This window comes from Salvelinus sp. IW2-2015, linkage group LG5 (assembly GCF_002910315.2).
Source record: "Salvelinus sp. IW2-2015 linkage group LG5, ASM291031v2, whole genome shotgun sequence".
Classification (NCBI taxonomy): Eukaryota; Metazoa; Chordata; class Actinopteri; order Salmoniformes; family Salmonidae; genus Salvelinus; species Salvelinus sp. IW2-2015.
Window position 1 is genome coordinate 10,421,163 of NC_036844.1, and position 21,795 is coordinate 10,442,957.

General features: G+C 43.5%; 1 pseudogene; it reads left to right on the plus strand.

The window, feature by feature from the left end:
• Window positions 1-480: 480 nt before the first annotated feature.
• On the plus strand, window positions 481-21,595 carry LOC111964491 (transcription factor 7-like 1-B; annotated as a pseudogene).
• The last annotated feature ends 200 nt before the right edge of the window (window positions 21,596-21,795 follow it).

The window sequence follows — 21,795 nt, forward strand, 5'->3', positions numbered from 1 at the left end:
GAAAATTTGCCTTTTAGAGGTCTTTCAATATAATTTTGCTACCTGGGTTGTCTCATTAACTCATTGGTGTGTGGTGGGATTATGATCGGGATGGGTGCATGCGCATTATCATCATAGTACATTCTTCACTTCACACCATGAATATGTACATAGCCATTGCAAATCCAATCTAATTCAGTGTAGTGAAAAAAAACAGCGATATTCAGTGTGCAATCCAGACTAATGCAGACATGGCAAAGATATACAAAAAATGTACACGTATTGCCAGAACTTTCACACTGACTAAGATTTTTTTTCATTTTAAAGAAATCAACTGGGAAAGATCAGGTTCTACACATGATTGATGGCTGGACTGGCATTTCTCCGCCCAAACATRTTCCCCCCTCCCTGTCTCCTCCTTCCCTCCCTGTCTCCTCCTTCCCTCCTCCCCCTGTCTACCTTCCTCCCCCTCTTTCCCTCTTCCTCCCTTCCCCCCTCCCTCTTGTCTCATCACCCCCTCCCCCAGTCTCCCGGCGGCGGCCTAGCTCTTCCTTCCACTCCACTTCAGAAACACCAAGCGACTTTTCTTCTTTCCCACGCCAACACAGACACACCAAAACAGAACATAGACAGCCAGAGAGTAACATCTTCTCGAACTCACAATAATTACATTTTCTCAGTTTGAACGATAATGGACGGCGAAATAAGCAAGAAAGTAGGGCTGGTGAGCTGACTTCGCTTCGGATGGATTTTACTCGGGGGGGAAACAGGATAAAGTTTTTTGTGCGTGCGTGTTTCAGCAAACTTCGACGCACAACTTTTCATTGTTGTCGTTTTCCCTTTCAGTTGGAGGAGATACCTAGCTATATATTTTTTTTACACCCGTATACAAATATTCATGGATTTAACTTTTTGGTTTCGTCGGTGTGTTTTGTAACTTGTTTTTCTATCCCAGAAGACGCAACAAGGAACGAGGAGGACAAGTCAAGAAATCAGCTACCTAAATAGCTACTGTAGTTAGCTTAGCTACTATAGCTAACAAAAATGAACAGTCGTTGAATGCTTATTTMTGCGGGTTTTTCAATAACTATTCTKTTGTTTATGYGTTATATCGTTACTACCATTGGAAAGCGTGGAAATACAAATAATACCGTGTGCTAGCTAGGTAGTTAAGTGTTTTGAGAGAGGGTTTTTGGAACTCTGGATATTTTCCGAACGGAGTAAGTTAACTGTTAGCTAGCTAGCTAAAACAGTACTTCCACAGCAAGACCACACTGTTTCGAAATCCAAGATGCCGCAGCTGGACGGAGGAGGGGGGGATGATTTGGGGGCAAACGACGAGTTAATTTCGTTTAAAGACGAGGGGGAGCAGGAGGAAAAAACAGCCGAGAATGTGTCCTCTGAGCGGGACCTGGACGATGTCAAGTCCTCGCTGGTCAACGAGACGGAGAACAACAGCAGTTCGTCTGACTCCGAGGTAACTAGTTTGTCTACTTAGCTAATGTTAATGTGACGGAAGATTGAATCACTCTATAAACCACTGCAGTACAGTACTAACCGTTGTCTTTTAGCTACCAATCTAATTTATGTTTTACAAACAATGTTTGTGTGTTTGTCAGCAGGCAGGCAGTCACAGACGTCCCCAGCAGCACAGACCAGATTGGGAGAGRTATGTCAGGCAGAGAGAGTTCTTTGCAGAAGGTAACTAAAACTTTACAAACTAACAGTAAAACTATAACTGTAGCTCTCACTGATGCTTTATGAGTGCACCTCGTTCTCCTATGGATTATCTTTCCTATCTCTTTCTACCTCCCAGTCTCCCTCTATCTCCCCATTCATTGAAATGAGCTTTGTTGAAATGAGGTCATTTTACACCCCTTATAAGAAACAACCAAAACCCTCCTTTCTCCCTCTTCCTATCCCCCCGCCCCCCTCCTCTCTCTCAATTCAATGAGCACTGTTGACCCCAGTCTACCGCTCAGAGGGAGTGGATCAGCAATTGCTAAAGTTAACTGTGTGTGTGTGTCTTTTCCAGCTCTGAGACAGCAACACGACAGTGGGTTGTTCAAGGCATCTCCATATGCTGGCTATCCCTTACTGATGATCCCTGACCTGGGTAACCTAGCCAACCTGAGTCACCTGGGGAACCTTGGCAACCCCTACCTCTCTCCCGGAGCCCTCTCACCCGGCGCCAGGACGGTGAGTCAGTCACACATGCACGAACATGCCTTAAACACTCTCAATCTTGAGTTKATATTTTTGCAAGTAAGGCTGCTAGACTAACATAGCTTTCTGTGTGGTGTGGCGGTGTATCCAGTGTGTGATGTCTGGTGTGTGTCATAAGGGACAGTGAACGGTGAGTTCTGTGTGCTCTGACTCTGAGCAGTGTAATGTGTCTCGTAGCGATTCATGGTGTGTTATGATAACACACTAGCGTTCCGGCAGCAGGCATGCCTCAACACCGTCCTGCTAAAACGCTGATGCAGGAATGTGTGCACGTGTGAGAGAGAGACACATGTATAGATGCTACAGTATTTCTGTCATCACCATCCATGCGTACCTATGTTAGTTGTAGTTAACATTGTTTTTTGTTTGCTTTCTGTATATTGGGGCCGAGGACCTATTTGTGTTTATCCACCAAGTCCTTTCTGTTTGTCTAATAAGACATAAAATCTTAGATCATAATGTTAGCTTTTTAACTCAGATGTGAAAAATATTCCCTACGACACAACTGGCAGTAGTTGCTCTTTCTCCATGTACGTTTACCACCCCACTCGCATACCCTGTCTGCCTCTACATTCCCCTCCCCAGGTATTAATGAGCTATTGTTGTCATGAGGAGGCGGCGGTGGAGAAGCTCAATTGACCTAATGTTGCTCTCCACAGGAGATCATTACCACACGCACACACAGTGGAGGTTGTGTTGACTTTAGTCAGCACCGTGGTTAATGCTCCCTCCTCCTCATTAGATGGCATGTGTGTAAGAGATGCACGCCTCTCTGTCTGAGTGAAGATCTACATGCTAATGTAAACTGTACAATAGCTGAATCGTAGCACACCACCATGTGTGCTGTCCAGCATCTACCCTCACCAAAATWTGGAACAAAAACTCTAGGGGTATACAAAACAGTAAGGGTGAAATCAGGTGCACTCTAGATCAGGACTGGAAGTGAAGCGTGTAGRGTTCCGTGATCGGGGATTGATTATAGGTGGACCCCCCCACGGATACTGTAACCCCAGGGAGAGTTGCTCTGGCCCCTTTCCTCTTTTAACACACACTTTTGYGTTGGAGTTAGACAGGAGTGTTGGGGATGGATTCAGCCGTAGGTTGCTGATTTGACTCACTTGGTGGGCTTTCAACACACACACACTTGGTTGTCAGTCACCCCTAAGCATTAGTGAATTTGTGGAGGGGATGTGGGGAGAGATTACTGACACTGTTCTAACACGTCTCGCTACCTCACTCTCTCTTTGTGAATGGTGTGTGTGCTGTCGACAGCCTTCTCTCCTGGTATTTTAAGTCCAGTGAGACAATGTGGAGTAAACACAAGCCAGAGGGCCTCACACTTTACATAAACACACACTGCAACCTTTACACACACACACACAGAGCGAGAGAGACCAACCATCTGAAGAGTGAACTCACATGGGACAATGAGGTCAGTTGCACAAAGTCTGCAAGGCTGACATGAAGTTGACTTTTGTGTTCTCCACAGACCTGGGCAGAAAATAGTTTTTATTATAGTCGTTTATTTGAAAATGCCAACTTATCAAATACTCAAGGTAGTCAAAGATGGTTTGTATAGTGTTTCAACTAAAAGGRAACAATTTGATATTCAAATACAGGTCTCAGAAAACCAAATAATATTTGAAGGTATTAGAACATATGCAAGTTTTTTGAAAAATGTATTTACGACMGGCAAATATTTGTCGAAGAACCAAAAACTACAACAGTTGTGTTAGTCTAACTATATGATCATAAGCACATGGTTTGGAGGGCACCTGGATATCCTTCTTAATAAAGCCTACAATGAAAGGCCCAGTGCAGTAAAAAAAATAGATTTTCCTGTTTTATACCATGTCTTCAAAGTATTCATGCCCCTTGGCTTGTTCAAAATTGTTGTTATAGGCTCAATAAAAAAATAATTCTCYCCCATCTACACACAATATTCCATAATGAAATGCATATATTTTCTGAAATGTTTGCAWATCTATTAAATMAAATATCTTATTTACAATACWGTGCCTTCGGGAAGTATTCAGACACTTTCACCACATTTTGTTAACTTTCCGCCTTATTCTAAAATTGATAAAATCATTTCCCCCCCMTATCAATCTACAAACAATACACCATAATAACAAAGCGAAAAKAGGTTTTAAGAAATGCTTGCAAATGTKTAAAAAAATACTGTATTTACTTTAAGTGTTCAGACCCTTTGCTATGAGACTCAATTGAGCTCAGGTGCATCCTGTTTCATCCTTGATGTTTCTACAACTTGATTGGATTCCACCTGTGGTAAATTCAATTGATTGGACATTATTTGGAAAAGCACAGAACTGTCTATAAAAGGTCSCACATTTGACKGTGCAAGTCAGAGTAAAAACCAAGCAATGAGGTCAAAGGAATTGTCCGTAGAGCTCCGAGACAAGATTGCGTCGAGGCAAAGATATGGGGATGGGTACCAAAAAATGTCAGCATTGAAGGTCCCCAAGAACACAGTGGCCTCCATCATTCTTAAATTGAAGAAGTTTGCAACCACCAAGACTCTTGCTAGAGCTGGCTGCCTGGGCAAACTGAGCAATCGGTGGAGAAGGGCCTTGGTCAGGGAGGTGACCAAGAACCCGAAGATCACTCTGACAGAGCTCCAGAGTTCCTCTGTGGAGATGGAAGCACCTTCCAGAAGGACACGTATTTCTGCAGCACTCCACTAATCAGGCATTTTATGGTAGTGGCCAGACGGAAGCCACTCTTCGGTAAAATGCACATGACATCCTGCCTGGAGTTTGCCAAAAGGCACCTAAAGGACTCTGTCTATGAGAAACAAGAGTCTCTGGTCTGATGAAACCAAGATTGGACTGTTTGGCCTGAATGCCAAGCTTCATGTCTGGAGGAAACCAGCCACTGCTCTTCACCTGGCCAATACCATCCCTATGGTGATGCGTGGTGGTAGCATCATGCTGTGGGGATATTTTTCAGTGGCAGGGACTGGGAGTCTAGTCAGGATTGAGGGATAGATGAACGGTGCAAAGTACAGAGATCCTTGATGAAAACCTGCTCCAGAGTGCTCAGGACCTCAGTCTGGGGCAAAGGTTCACCTTCCAACGGGACAACAACCCTAAGCACACAGCCAAGAGAATACAGGAGTTGCTTCGGGACAAGTCTTTTAATGTCCTTGTCCAGCCAGAGCCCAGTCCTGAACCCGTTTGAACATCTCTGGAGAGACCTGAAAATAGCTGTGCAGCTTTGCTCCCCATCCAGGATCTGAAGAGAAGAATGGGAGAAACCCCCCAAATATATATATATATATATATAGATATATAGATATATAGATAGATAGATAGGTGTGCCAAGCTTGTAGCGTCATACCCAAGAAGACTTGAGGCTGTATTTGCTTATAACAGTGAACCTTTTTTTGTGGGATACACATAAGATACAAGGTCTTGTGGCATATTTTGGTTAAACTATCCCAATTTTAGATTTTTAAAAAAAAATTGAATTTATTTAACCTTCAATTAACTAGGCAAGTCAGTTAAGAACAAATTTGTATTTACAATGACGGCCTAGGAACAGTGGGTTAACTGCCTTGTTCAGGGACAGAATGATAGATTTTCTTACCWTGTCAGCTCGGTGATTCGAGCTAGCAACCTTTTGGTTACTGGCCCAACGCTCTAGGCTACCACTAGGCTACCGGTCGCCCCAAATGTCCTTGTGTGGCCCAGCCAGAGCCGGACTTGAACTCGTCCAAAAATCTCTGGAGAGACTTGAAAATAGCTGTGCAATGGAATTGCAACCCTCTGTATGCACAGTGCATTCTTCCATCGCATGTGCTGTGCACTCTTCCATCAAATGTATAGCTGATTTCTCAAGATCTTGCACACTAATGAGATGCTATTGAGCCCACACTACTACACTGTCTGAGCCAAGGACTACATGCTTTCTGGTAAGTTTTGTTTACAATACTGTGTAGGGTGAATATTTTATATTACATGATTTTTTGTTAACTAGTTAATAGTAGCCTACAGCAAAGTGTTTAAATAATTTATAACTTAACAGTTTCTGTTGGTTAGTTTTTGCTACCATGTGGGTTTTATCTTGCTCGAGCCTGCTATCTGAGTGTTAATTCACCTGTTTCCATATATGTTTCATTTTAAAACAGTTATCTTTCAAAGGAGTTGTTTAGTCTAACTGCCTAACTATTTATCTGTACATGGAATTGTATTTTTTTTTTAACTCATTTTGTTCTAATCTTTACAGGAAAATGCTGCGGGCACTATCTGATGTGTGGAAACATTTCASTGCAGCTAATGTAGAAGGAAAAGCTGTGTACATTTGCAAATACTGTGCCAAATCATATGTGAAGAATGCAACAAAGATGCAGAAWCATCTGGCCAAGTGCATAAAGTTCCCTCAGCGCTCACAACAAGCAACCTCTGACAAAAGTCCCTCTACTTCTATTTGAGGTGAAAATGATGAATTAGACACCTTATCGATAGCAAAAGCTCATGGTCCTCCTGGAATCAGAAGTTTTTTTTGACTCAAGGGAGGAACGTAGTCAGAGAAATGCTGATGAATGTCTTGCTCGAGCTGTGTATGCAACTGGTTCCCCTCTGATGCTCACAGGCAATGTGTATTGGAAGAGATTTCTGAATGTTCTTCGCCCAGCATACACCCCTCCAACCAGACATGCTTTATCTACTCATTTGCTGGATGCAGAMTTCAACAGAGTTCAAGTGAAGGTCAAGCAAATCATAGAGAAAGAAGACTTTATTGCAGTCATCTCTGATGGGTGGTCGAATGTTCATTGGCAAGGAATAATTAACTACATRCCTCAACCAGTATTCTACAAGAGCACAGACACACCGGTCTCTACATTGCAGATGAGCTGAAGGCAGTTATCAATGACCTTGGACCCCAGAAGGTATTTGCACTGGTGACAGACAATGCTGCAAACATGAAGGCTTCTTGGTCTAAAGTGGAGGATTCCTACCCTCACATCACACCCATTGGCTGTGCTGCTCATGCATTGAATCTGCTCCTCAAGGACATCATGGCACTGAAAACAATGGATACACTCTACAAGAGAGCCAAGGAAATGGTTAGGTACTTGGGGTCATCAAGTCATAGCAGCAATCTACCTCACCGAGCAAGGTGAGAAGAATAAGAGCACATGAAAGCAACACCCATAGGGGTGGTSTTGTCATCGTGTTTGACAGTCTCCTTGGGGGGAAGGAGTCTCCAAGAAATGGCCATATCACTGCCGATATGGAAAGCCCCATCAAGTGGTTTCTCCTGGATGATGTATTTTGGTTGAGTYGTAAGCAGCCTGAAACTTATTGCGGTAGCCTTTGCATGGATTGAGGGAGACAATGCCATCCTGTCTGATGTTCACTCTGCTTGCAGATGTAAGGGAAGAAATCCGTACAGCCCTGCCCACTTCACTGTTGCTCCAAGCAGAGGAAACTGCCGTTCTGAAATACATCAACGTGTGAAGACTTCTGCCTGAAGCCCATACACACCGCAGCGTACATGTTAGACCCCAAGTATGCTGGCAAGAGCATCTTGTCTGGTGCAGAGATCAACAAGGCCTATGGTGTCATCACTACTGTGTCTCGCCACCTTGGCAAGGTTCTTGGCGGTCTGACGAAGTACAATTCCAAGCAAGGGCTTTGGGATGGAGATGAGATATGTTGGCACGACTGCAATATTGCATCAGCCACCTGGTGGAAGGGACTTTGTGGATCTGAGGCTCTATCCCCTCTTGCCTCCATCCTCCAAATCCCACCAACATCAGCCMCCTCAGAGCGCAACTGGTCCTTGTTTAGGAACACACACCAAAGCACGCAACAGGCTGACCAATACAAGCGTTGAAAATTGGTGGCCATCCGGGCATATTTGAGGCTTTTTGAGCCTGACAACGAGCCATCCTCAAGGTTGGAAAGTGACAGTGAAGAGGAGGCCCCAGAGTCTGGTGGACATTGAGGAGGTCCAGGGAGAAGACATGGAAGCCTGAGAGGAAGACAACCAAAGCTTTGGTTTCTAGACTATCATTTTAAAGATGTATGTTGAAAAACATTTTTGGGAGATAGGTCATTGGGCGTCATTCAATATTCCCTTCTGTTTTTCTGTGAAATCATCCCATGTGAAGAGCCAACTAATTWAATTTAAGGTCAATTCGTAACTAAATTGTTTTATTTATTTTTGAAGGATTTAATAATTTGCAATTGGCTACTTATGATAAGGTAAAAGGTTTGTTTCTGTCTCCATATGATATGGTAAATATATCCAATGCAAAAATAACATCTACATTTAAATGGTATTAATATTAATTCCCAGTTATTTCCATGGAAAGTTTCCACCTCTGAATATCCCCAAAATGTGCAACCCTAGTCATACTCAAGAAGACCGGAGGCTGTAGTCACTGCCAAAGGTCCTTCATCAAAGAACTGGGAAAAGGGTCTGAATGCTTCAACATCAACAAAATGAAGGAGCTGATTGAAGACTTCAMGAGACAGCAGAGGGAAACTGCCCCCATCCACATCGACAGGAAAAACTTCAGGTTGAAAAMCTACAATCTGAAATGGTCCACCCACACAGATAGTGTGGTGAAGAAGGCGCAACAGCTCCTCTTCAACCTAAGGAGGCAAAAGACCCTCACTACCTTCACATCCTGTCGGGCTGTGTCAGAGCTCCAGAAGGTGGTGCGATCTGCCCAACGCATCACTGGGGSSYCACTGCCTGCCCTCCAGGACATAAATAACATCCGGTGTCAGAGGAAGCCCAAGAAAATCATCAAGGACATCAGCCAACCGAGCCACGGCCTGTTCACCCCGCAACCATCCAGAAGGCGAGGTCAGTACAGGTGCATCAAAGCTGGGAGAGAGACTGAAGAACTGTCAAGTAGACTGTTAAATAGTCTAGTCACCACTAGCCGGTAACCTGCCCTGAACTTTGGTCACTGTCACTAGCCGGCTACCACCCGGTTATTCTACCATGCACCTTAGAGGCTGCTGCCCTATGTACACCGAACAAAAATATAAATGGAACATGGAACAATTTCAAAGATTTTACTGATTTACCGTTCATATAAGGTAATCAGTCGATTTATCTTCTTTGGTGGTAGGGGGCAGTATTTTCACGTCCGAGTGAAAAGCATGCCCAGAGTAAACGGCCTGCTACAAAGCCATAAAAGTTAGAATATGCATATTATTAGTGGATTTGGACAGAAAACACTTGAAGTTTCTAAAACTGTTTGAATGATGTCTGTAAGTTAAAACAGAACTCATCAGGCAGGCAAAAACCTGAGAAAAAATCCAACCAGGAAGTGAGAAATCTGAGGTTGGGCGATTTTCAACTCAGCTCCTATTGAAGATGCAGTGGGATATTGGTGATGTTGCACTTCTACGGCTTCCATTAGATGTCAACAGTCGTTATAACCTTGTCTGATGCCTTTACTGTTTAGTGGGGCCGAAAGGAGAGAGTATGAGTCAGGTCTGCCATACCATGCGCGTTCAGTGAGAGCGAGCTCTGTTCCATCGCAATTCTGAAGACACAGGAATACTCCCGTTGGAACATTATTGAAAAATTATGTTAAAAAACCTAAAGATTATTCAATACTTCGTTTGTCATGTTTTTACGGACTGTAATATAACTTTTTAAACTTTTCGTCCGTACTTTCCGCTGGAACCTGCCTGCGTTCGTGAGTTTGGAAAGTACTGAAAGCTAGAACAAGGAGGAATTTGGACATAAATGATGGACATTATCGAACAAAACTAACATTTATTGTGGAACTGGGATTCCTGGGAGTGTACATTCTGATGAAGATCATCAAAGGTAAGTGGATGTTTATATTGCTACTTCTGACTTCTGTTGACTGTATAATATGGCGACTATATTTGTGTCTTGGTTGGGCTCTGAGCGCCGACTCGGTTATTGCATGGTTTGCTTTTTTCGTAAAGCTTTTTTGAAATCTGACACAGCGGTTGCATTAAGGAGAAGTGCATCTAAAAGTCCATGCATAACAGTTGTATCTTTTAGCAATGTTTATTATGAATTCCTGTAAATTGATGTGGCTCTCTGCAAAATCAAAGGATGTTTTGTGACTTTCTGAAACGTAAGGCGCCAATGTAAACTCAGATCTTTTGGATATAAATATGAACTTTAACCGAACAAAACATACATGTATTGTGTAGCATGAAGTCCTATGAGTGTCATCTGAGAAGATCATCAAAGGTTAGTGATTAAATTATCTCTATTCTGCTCTTTGCTGGAAAAATGCCTGTGTTATTCTGTGAATAGGCACTCACTAAACATAATCGTTGGTTTCTTGAATCGGACACTGTGGCTGGATTTACAACAAGTGTATCTTTAAAATGGTGTAAAATTACATGTATGTTTGAGGAATTTTAATTATTGTGAATTTCTGTTGTTTTGAAATTGGGCGCCCTGCAGTTTCACTGGCTGTTGAAGAGGTGGGACGCTGCCGTCTCACGTACCCTAGAGAGGTTAAATACATTTATTACGCCCTAATCTATGGATTGTCCATGACTGGGAATACAGATATGCATCTGTTGTTCACAGATACACGCCCCTACTTAAGGTATCAGAAAAACACAATTTGTCTCGTAGTGCGACATCTCCTTTGCATAGAGTTGATCAGGCTGTTGAATGTAGACCCACTCCTCTTCAATYCCTGTGCGAATTGATCATGCTGTTGAATGTAGTCCCACTCCTCTTCAATGCCTGTGCGAATTTGCTAGATATTGACGGGAACTGGAACGTGCTGTCGTACATGTCGACACAGAGTATCCCAAACATGCTCAATGAGTGACATGTCTGGTGAGTATGGCCATGGAAGAACTGGGACATTTTCAGCTTCCAGGAATTGTGTACTGATCCTTGTGACGTGGGGCCGTGCATTATCATGCTGAAACATGAGGTGATGGCTGTGGATGAATGACACGACAATGGGCCCCAGGATATCGTCACGGTATCTCTGAGCATTCTAATTGCCATAGATAAAATGCAATTTGTTTTCTGTAGCTTATGCCTACCCATAACCTCAGCGCTACCATACGGCACTGTTCACAACGTTGACATCAGCAACTGCTCGCCCACACGGTGCTGTACATGCTGCATGCCCTCTGCCCGGTATAGTTGAAACCGGGATTCACACATCTCCCGCATGCCAGTGGCTGTCGAAGTGAGCATTTCCCCACTGAGGTCGGACATGACGCGGAACTGCAGTCAGGTCAAGACCCTGGTGAGGATGACGAGCACGCAGATGAGCTTCACTGAGACGGTTTCTGACKGTTTGTGCAGAAATTCTTCTGTTGTGTAATCCCATAGTTTCCGTTTTGCCAAATTCTCTAAAACGATGTTAGAGGCGGCTTATGGTAGATAAATMAACATTAAATTKTCTGGCAACAGCTTTGGTGGACATTGCTGCAGTCAGCATGCCCATTGCACCCTCCCTCAACTTGAGGCATCTTTGGCATTGGGTATTGGGTTGTGGGACACAACTGCACATTTTAGTTGCCTTTTATTGTCCCCAGCACAAGGTGCACCTGTGTACTGATCATGGTGGTTAATCAGCTTCTTAATATGCCACACCTTTCAGGTGGATGGATTATCTTGGCAAAGGAGAAACTCACTAACAGGGATGTAAACAAATTTGTGCACAGCATTTGAGAGAAGTAAGCTCTTTGTGTGTATGGACAATTTCTGCAATCTTTTATTTCAGCTCATGAAACATGGGACCAACACTTTACATGTTGCGTTTTATATTTTGGTTTAGTGTAAGCACAGAATGGCATGCTAATTTAAAAGATAGCTAGTCATTATTAGTCTGGTTCTGTATGGAATGCAGTACATTATGAGAGCGGTCAAATTGGTGCGACCAAATCAGTTGCTGGTGCCATCAACTGAAAACATTTGTTGCACCAGTGGGGAAAAGTTTGTCTAGAGCCCTGTGGACATGGATGATTGACTGGCCCGGAAGGTTTCCAAAACCTCCCCGGGCTGGCGGGCACTCCTGTATGTCAAGCCGTGTGCTGTTTACGCACCTTTTTCATTTATGGTGAATAGCATTCACAAACCTAAGTGGAGGGAAGGGGGTGTTGGTGTGTGTGGTTTCTATCTTGGTGTTTTGTAAGAAGCAGTAACTAGCCTCCAGCCATGCAGCAACATCATGATTGTACAGCAAACTACCGATTTTGTTTAGGGATAAAGAGAGGGAGGGAGAGGCAGAGTTGTGTAGGCTTCATCAGTATGGTATTTCTAACAGCTGGTTTCATTTAGAACTCACAGCCAGAACTTCCTGGGGCCTTGGAATGGGGGTATGTGTGTGTGTGTACTGGAGGCTGGTGTGTGTGTGTGTGTGCTCAGCCCCACTCTCCCTCTCTCTCTCTCACACACAGGGCCTACACTTTCTCCTTGTGCAGAAAAACACACTCCCTGCACAGGCAAACACTTATTATGTTCTTGTGGTCCTCATTATTTGAGTTTTATTTGACCTGCCACACAATGGGACCCTTATTCATGACGTGTGTGTGTGCTCATGTTTTTTTCCCTCAACTGAAAGTCAGCGACTCGGCGTAGCATGTTGGTCTGCTGTGAACATTGTACCACAACCCTGACACACATTCCCCGATGCTCTTCCCTTTTCTACTCCTCTATATTGCCATGTCCATTTTTAGCCCTATATCTTATCCCTCCTTCCTTCCTGTCTCACCACCTTGGAGTGGTGACTGACCGCTGAGCGGTTGTGCCCTACGTTAAGAGCCCGTGTGTGTGTGTGCGCCCGCTGCTTTTCTAAACGAATGCGCTCCCACACATAACCCTACATGCAGAGAGACGTACAGCTGGAGTCTGACTGATACACTCACCAGATGTCTGCAGAAAGTAATCCGACCAGGACCCATGTGGAGAGTCATCGGAATTCACTTCTCGCTCTCGCCTCTCACACATCCTACCAGCTGTACCCATTTCATGATATGTTGTTTGTCCATAAAATTACATTTTTTGTGTGGTGCTTAATTGTTTGCACGCAGTCTTTAAATCTTTTAATTCTCTCTCCCCATTCCGCTGTCTTTTTCTCCAGTATCTACAGATGAAGTGGCCCATGCTGGATGTTCCTGGAACCTCTGCTTTAAAAGACCCTCGCTCCACCTCCCCCGCTCACATGGTGGGTGTGTGTGTCTTAGGGCTGGGCGGTATACTGTATTTTACTATATACCGGTATTGATGCACGAACCAGTTTGGGTTTTTACTTCACCTTATATAAAAAAAAAATTGTTTGGTTTGTTAAATGTGATACGCTACTCCGCCGTGTGTAGCGTCCATTTAATATAGTTTACTCCGCAACTTGAGATGTCTCTCTCCTCTCCCTTTCTCTCTCCATGCCACTTTCCACACAGACCAAGCCCCCACCCCTGTCACTCAAGGAGTGCGCAATTGTTGCGTTCAGTTTGCATGGTCAATGCAGCACATGCAACAAGATGTTGATGACCATGATGCTGATTTCCACTTTACTAAATATAAATCTACAAGCGTTCTATAATTACACTTTGTTTGTGTATCTAGCTGTCTGCAAACAGTTAGTTTGTCTTAGCATGTTGTTGCAAAAATGTATTGTTTTTGACACTAACGCTATCATAGTATAGATGCAACTGGTGTGGACTAACAGTGAAATACTTACTTACCTTCATATTTCCATGATTTGAACATTTCCCCCAAGTGTTTTGATCTAAATCGCAAGTCAAATCGCAATTGCAATATTTGGTAAAAAATAAGGCCTCGATTTTTGCCCATATCGTGCAGCCCTATGTGGCAGTGTGGAAATTGTCTCATGAGTGTAGGAAATGGATGAAAATGCAGAAATTTTAAAAGTATAAAACATTCAGAAGAGGGAGCCATTGAAATCACTTAGAGTAATGTATTTGTTTCCACTTTATCGTCATGCACTACTTACCCATAAAGCAAATGTGGACCGTGTATTGTTCAAAAACATAAAATTACCGTCCAAATACCATCACACCGAAAAAATATTGTGATAATTTTTGCCCACTTGCCCAGCCGTTGTGTGTGCGTGCTTCACAATCTAGCCACCATGCAGTGACGATGGTCGGAGCACAATTGGCCCAGCGTCGTTAGGGGAGGGTTTGGCCAAGGTAGGCCCTCATTGTAAATAAGAATTTGTTCTTAATGGACTTGCCTAGTTAAGTTTAAATAAAATTAAAACATCCTGACTGACATCTAAAAGGCCAACTGTTGCTCAAGCTAGCTTATTGCTAAGTACCTGGTCTTTCTTACAAAACTTACCCGGGTATGTAACCCTGCTCTGCTAGGATAAGCCATTTAGATTGTCTCCTAGAGTGCTCCCCCCCCACACACACACATACACACAAAGCACTCAGGTGACCTGACTCCTGACCTCCTTCACCCTCTCCAGGCTTACACACACCCTCCTGACCTCCCTCAAACTCCCTGCAGACAGACACTGGAATGTTCAAGCTGAATAGTGTTAATCCCCCCGGAGACACAGGACTTTCACACCTTGGGGTGGGGGGGGGGTGTCTTTAAGACCGGTGGAGTGAGTGTGTATGAGATGAGTGGGATTGTATTCCAGTGAGTATGAGCCTATGAGCCTGTGTGTTGTGTATCTGAGGATAGACCTGCTCTGCCATGGAGAACTGATCCCCTGTCATTGATAGTCAGACTGGGAGAGGCCCTACCCAGAAACAACCCTAGGCCTTAGGCTCATGTGTAGATTTTAAGGCATTGTACAGTAGGGCTGGGAATTGCCAGGGACCGGACGCTACGATATTATCACAGTACTRAGGTGTCAATACAAAATGTATTGCGATTCTCACGATACTGATTTATTGTGATTCGATGTTCCAAACATATTGCTCACTGTATGTCTGCTGCAGAGGGACGAGAGTCATGAGAAAACAAGTTTTGGTCAGTCATGTAAATAAGTGCTGTAAAAAAATTTTTTGGATCCCTATTTAAAAAGATGGAGAACAGGCAAATAAGGCAAATAATATTTCGATATTGTCAAAACTATAAATAAAATAAAAAAATATCCCGATATGCATGCGCAATGTAGTGAAAATTCCACCTAGGGGAGAAACTGTTACGCCTTGTGACGAGACACAGTATGAACTTTCCTCTGTTCCTAATCTCTTGCTCTCATCCCTCTCGCTATCTCCTCTCTAGTCCAATAAGGTACCAGTGGTGCAGCACGGTCACCTGCCCCCCTTCTCTCCCCTCCTGTCCTACAGTCCAGACCCCTTCCCCCCGCGGACCCCCCCTCACCCTCTCACCTGACACAGGTATGGAACCTCCTCATCCCTCTCGCTAGTTTCTCTGTAACAATGGATGTGTATTTATATAAATATGTGTGTGTGTGTACACACAAACACACACACAGTTGAATTCGGAAGTTTACATACACTTAGGTTGGATTCATTAACTCGTTTTTCAACCACTCCACAAATTTCTTGTTAACAAACTATAGTTTTGGCAAGTCGGTTAGAACATCTACTTTGTGCAGAACAAGTAATTTTTCCAACATTTGTTTACAGACAGATTATTTAACTTATAATTCAATGTATCACAATCCCAGTGTGTCAGAAGTTTACATACACTAAGTTGACTGCCTTTAAACAGCTTGGAACATTCCACAAGATAATGTCATGGCTTTAGAAGTTTCTGATAGGCTAATTGACATAATTTGAGTCAATTGGAGGTGTACCTGGGATGTATTTCAAGGCCTACCTTCAAACTCAGTGCCTCTTTGCTTGACATCATGGGAAAATCAAAATAAATCAGCCAAGACCCAGGGAAAAGTTGTAGACCTCCAAGTCTGGTTCATCCTTAGGAGCAATTTCCAAATGCCTGAAGGTACCACGTTCATCTGTACAAACAATAGTACGCAAATATAAACACCATGGGACCACGCAGCCGTCATACCGCTCAGGAAGAAGATGCGTTCTGTCTCCTAGAGATGAATGTAATTTGGTGCGAGAAGTGCAAATCAATCCCAGAACAACAGCAAAGGACTTTGTGAAGATGCAGGAGGAAACGGGTACAAAAGTATCTATATCCACAGTACAACGAGTCCTATATCGACATACCGCTCAGCAAGGAAGAAGCCACTGCTCCAAAACCGCCATAAAAGCCAGACACGGTTTGCAACTGCACATGGGGACAATGTCCTTTTGGAGAAATGTCCTCTGGTCTGATGAAACAAAAATAGAACTGTTTGCCATAATGACCATCGTATGTTTTGAGGAAAAAGGGGGTGGGAGACTTGCAAGCCGAAGAACACCAACCGTGAAGCACTGGGGTGGCAGCATCATGTTGTGGGGTGCTTTGCTGCAGGAGGGACTGGTGCACTTCACAAAATAGATGGCATCATGAGGTAGGAAAATGATGTGGATATATTGAAGCAACATCTCAAGACATCAGTCAGGAAGTTAAAGCTTGGTCGCAAATGGGTCTGCCAAGTGGACAATGACCCCAAGCATACTTCCAAAGTTGTGGCAAAATGGGTTAAGGACAACAAAGTCAAGGTATTGGAMTGGCCATCAGAAAGCCCTGACCTCAATCCCATTAGAAAATTTGTGGGCAGAACTGAAAAAGCGTGTGCGAGCAAGGAGTCCTCCTGTGGGGAGCTTGTGGAAGGCTACCTGAAATGTTTGACCCAAGTTAACCTTTTTTGGCYCATGAACCGCTAGCGGGACACCTACGACAACATCCGGTGAAATTGCGGAGCGCGAAATTCAAAATACAAAAATCGTAATATTAAACATTCATGAAAATACAAGGTGTCATTCATCATTTAAAAGCTTAACTTCTTGTTAATCCAACTGCATTGTCAGATTTCAAAAAGGCTTTACTGTGAAAGCTTACCATCGATTATCTGAGGACAGCGCCCCACACAAATACTTTTTCAACCAGCACAGGRGTCACAAAATCACAAATATTGGTTAAATAAATCACMTACCTTTTGAAGATCTTCCTCTGTTTGCATTCCCAAGGGTCCCAGCTACACAATGAATGGTCGTTTTGTTCGATAAAGTCCTTRATATCCAAATAGGTCTGTTTAGTTGGCGCCAATGATCTCAGTAATCCACTCGTTCAACATACAAACTAATCCAAAAAGTTACCAGTAAAGTTCGTCCAAACGATGTTTCTAATGAATCCTCGGGTACTCTATCTAAAATAAACGATAATATTTGAGATGGAGAATAGTATGTTGAATAGGGTAGATAAATAACGAAGAGCGCTCACCTCTTTCACGCTCCAACAAGACCACTTTTCTTATGAGACACCTTGTAGTTCTTCCAACTACTTGTTCATTTTTCAAAAAACAAACCTGAAACCCCTTCTAAAGACTGACATCTAGTGGAAGCCATAGGAACTGCAATATGGGTGTTATCTATTTGTATTTCCCATAGGCAAGCACTGAAATGCACTGTGACCTCAATTTTATTTATTTCCGGGTGGATTTTCCTGGGGTTTTCGCATGCCATACCAGTTCTGTTATACTCAGACATTTTAACAGTTTTAGAAACTTCAGATGGTTTTCTATCTAATGCGACCAACTATATGCATATTCTAGCTTCTGGGCCTGATTTAACAGGCAGTTTACTTTGACACGTCAGTCATCTGAAATTCCGAACAAAAACCAGTCTCCAAAACAGGTTAAACAATTTAAAGGCAATGATACCACATACTAATTGAGTGTAAGTAAACTTCTGACCCACTGGAATGTGATGAAAGAAAAAAAGAAAAGAAAAGCTGAAATGTATAATTCTCTCTACTATTATTCTGACATTTCACATTCTTAAAATAAAGTGGTGATCCTAACTAACCTACGACAGGGCATTTTTACTAGAATTAAATGTCAGGAATTGTGAGAACTGAGTTTAAATGTATTTGGCTGAGGTGTATGTAAACTTCCGACTTTAACTGTGTGTATGTGTGTTGCTCTTTCTCCACTGTCCTCCTCCACTCTCCAGGTCTTCCCCGCACACCCCACCCAGCAGAGCTCTCCCCCTACTACCCTCTCTCTCCTGGAGGCATGGGACACATGACACATCCCTTGGGCTGGCTGTGAGTCACACACTCACATTCACCATCTTGTGATGGATACAATGATGGTTTAGTTTATTTTGCTAACAATTTCTAGCCGAACGAATGATATTGCAACACAAGTGACACTGTTTCCCCTCTCTCTCTTTGTCTCCAGGCCGGGCCAGTCTATGTACGGTATTCCAGCGGGGGGGTTTAGACCATCCTACCCTGCAGCTCTCGCCATGAACTCTTCTATGTCCAGGTACAGCTCACCTAATCACTCACACACATCCATGTATTACTGCTCTGGAGTCTTAGTACTATAGAGACTGGACTTATATCTGTAAAGCAAGGGCTRTCAAACTGTTTGTGGCCTGGACCCCTTTTGAAGTGGAACATTTGTCAGGGACCCCCTCATAATTTATAACGACTTGAGTGAGATAAAAATAGCATAGAAACATTTTTACGATGACTTTGGCAGTGCGTGGCCGGACGAACCAAGTGTCGGGCCCTGGGAAAGAACATTTTTAAAGGCCTGCCTTTTGGCATCGGTGAGAAAATGTTGCAGTGTTCAAGCWAATTTTCTGCAATTTTACACAATTTGTCATGTGGCAGAGATTTATGTTGTTGCCGCATTAAAGCTAATATCCTAGAATTCTACACAATTTGCCATAACGCAGAGAGACAACGTAGCCTTTTTTATTAAAGCTTAAGTTAAATACAAGAAGTATTGAGTTGGATAATGGGTAATTGGTGGAGTACTGTGGATACCAATATCCTCCGGTGAGCCTCCCTGGTTCATGTTGCCCAGGGTTGTTAACATCAACTGAAGACAATTTTTTTTTATTGATCCCTCAACTTATTACACGAATCCCTTGGTCAAAATTTGTTTCATCGGTTATTAGTAATATGCATAAAAAAATATCATTATATTTTGAGCTCTTGCCCCGGACCCACTTTGCAGTACCTGCGTGGACCCACTTTGAGAACCTCTGCTGTAATAAATACAATCATGTCATTTCAAATGGTATTTATGCTTTATGGACCTGTGTGTGATTGACAGCTTGGTGGCCAGTCGTTTCTCGCCCCACATGGTCCCGTCCCTGCAGACGTCTGTCCCTCACCCTGCCATCGTTTCCACGGCGATCAAYCAGGAACCAAGAGACGGCAACCGTCACGGGTACGCATACACACACCTTTCTATCACACACGTTAACACCTCTTGCTAACTCACTGACTGTCTGTCTGGTGTGTGTAGGTGTGGCGTATCCATGGGGGACAGAGAGAAAGAGGAGGAGAAGAAGCCCCATGTGAAGAAGCCTCTGAATGCCTTTATGTTGTACATGAAGGAGCAGAGACCCAAGGTGGTGGCAGAGTGCACGCTGAAGGAGAGCGCTGCCATCAACCAGATACTGGGACGCAGGGTAAGTGTGCTAGCACACTGTCTTTCTTTGGAGGATTATACAATGGGTGTGTTCATACTGAAAACTGTTGTCGATGGCCTATGCTCCAGAAGGGAGTATGTGTTAACCCTTTGTGTATGTGTGTGTGTCTACAGTGGCACTCTCTATCTCGTGAGGAGCAGTCAAAATACTACGATATGGCCCGCAAAGAGAGACAGCTACACTCCCAACTCTACCCTGGATGGTCAGCTAGAGACAACTACGTAAGTACTATAGTAAACATTTAGTAGTGATTTGATTGGTTGCTTTGAGATGGAGGGTGTGATGTGATTGGTTGTTTGTGTGCAGGGGAAGAGAAAGAAGAGGAAGAGAGATGGCAGGCCAGAGACTGCTCCAGATGGCCAAATAACACACACCCAGTCTGCTGCTCCAGAGGGTAAGTGGACTCCAAGACCAGAAAATTATGAGAGCATGAAGTGACCAAACTATATTTTTTGACATTACTGGAAACTTACAGCAATGACTGATCAGTGTTTTATTTTGTCTCTCCAGAGCACTTCTCTCCACAGCCCAAGAAGTCATGTGTGTCGTATGGAACTCAGGAGAGGCCCAGTGTTTCTCACACACACCTGACACACACACACCTGTCCCAGGCTAGTCCCGCCTCCTCCCTGGACTCTCCAGCCACGCCCACCACTGCTCTGGCCTCCCCTGCCGCTCCCGCACCCACACACACTGAACACACACACTCTCACTCTGAGCACACACATCCCGAGCAGGTCCAGCCCCTCTCCCTCACCACCAAACCCCCCCGCCCACACTCGCACAGGGAGACACACGGTCAGACTTACACCCACATCCAGTCTCATACACACCCACACTTGTTCACTCACACACACCTGCCCCTCACCACTAAGACCACTTCATCTCAATCCTCTTCCTCTCATCCCCCCTTTTCTCCCCACATGAGCTCATCCAGTAACCAGACTCCGTCGCTCCTTACTGGACCAATCCCCTTCGCCTCTGGCTTAGCCCCTACCACCTCCATCCACCAATCAACGATGAGCTCCCATCATGCCATGCTCCAGTCCCAGCCTCTCTCCCTCGTCACCAGAAATAATCATTGAAACCCAAAGACGCTAACCACAGATCTAGGATAAAATTGTGCTATGCCCAGTCCTAACCTTAAGCATTACACTACCCCTAACCACTGATCTAGGATCAAATTTTCCCTAACCGTAAGCATTACACTACCCCCTGATCCCATATTCATGGGTGGGATGAAAAACTATCTGACCCTGTATCAGTGGATAGCAGAGTACTCTACTCTGGGCAGGGGTGAACAACTCCTTGAGGGTTTTAGCTCCAGAGCAGTAATACACCCAATTCAAATAGTGGTTTAAATGAAGATCATGATTAGTTGGTTAGTTGAATCATGTGCTGGGCTGGGGAAAAGCCTGCAATAACCAATGGCCCCTGTTGCCTTCAGATTAGGATKAACTTTTTCCTACTCTATTTTTTTTGCCTCTTTTTGTTGTTTGTAAATAAAGTTTTTTAACCTTTTCTAGATAGTAGAACTGGTTTTATTAGTATGAAAAGAAAACAATTATTGGTCAATATTTGACCACCTCTTTTTAACTTGTCTTCGTGAAACCAAGCATATTTTTAGTCAAATGGTATTGTAGAATATTACCTTTTTTTGATGAATTTGTCCAATTTGTTACTTGTATGAAATACAAAAAATGTAAAGGCACATTTTTTTAAAGAAAAATAGATCAAAGTAATAATTTCTGTCTTTGGTAGTAATGAGTGCAGATCTGTTCTCCCTCTCTCCCCTATTCTTTTATAAATCCCCCCTCTCCTGTATGACTGAGTCTTTGTTGATAATAAACATCTACTTATTTCTGAAACGTGTCATTGTCCGTATCTGTGTGTTTCTGTTCCTGTGTGGTCTTTGCCTTTGGTAGGATGGTCTTTGACATGAACTCAAGGCAACTTCAATGGATCTCATCATTGAAGCTAGTTGTTTCTTAACAAACATAAAATGTTTGACCAGCAGAAGTAACACGTTTTAGATATGGTCTTTGTCCAAGAACATGTTTCCTTAACT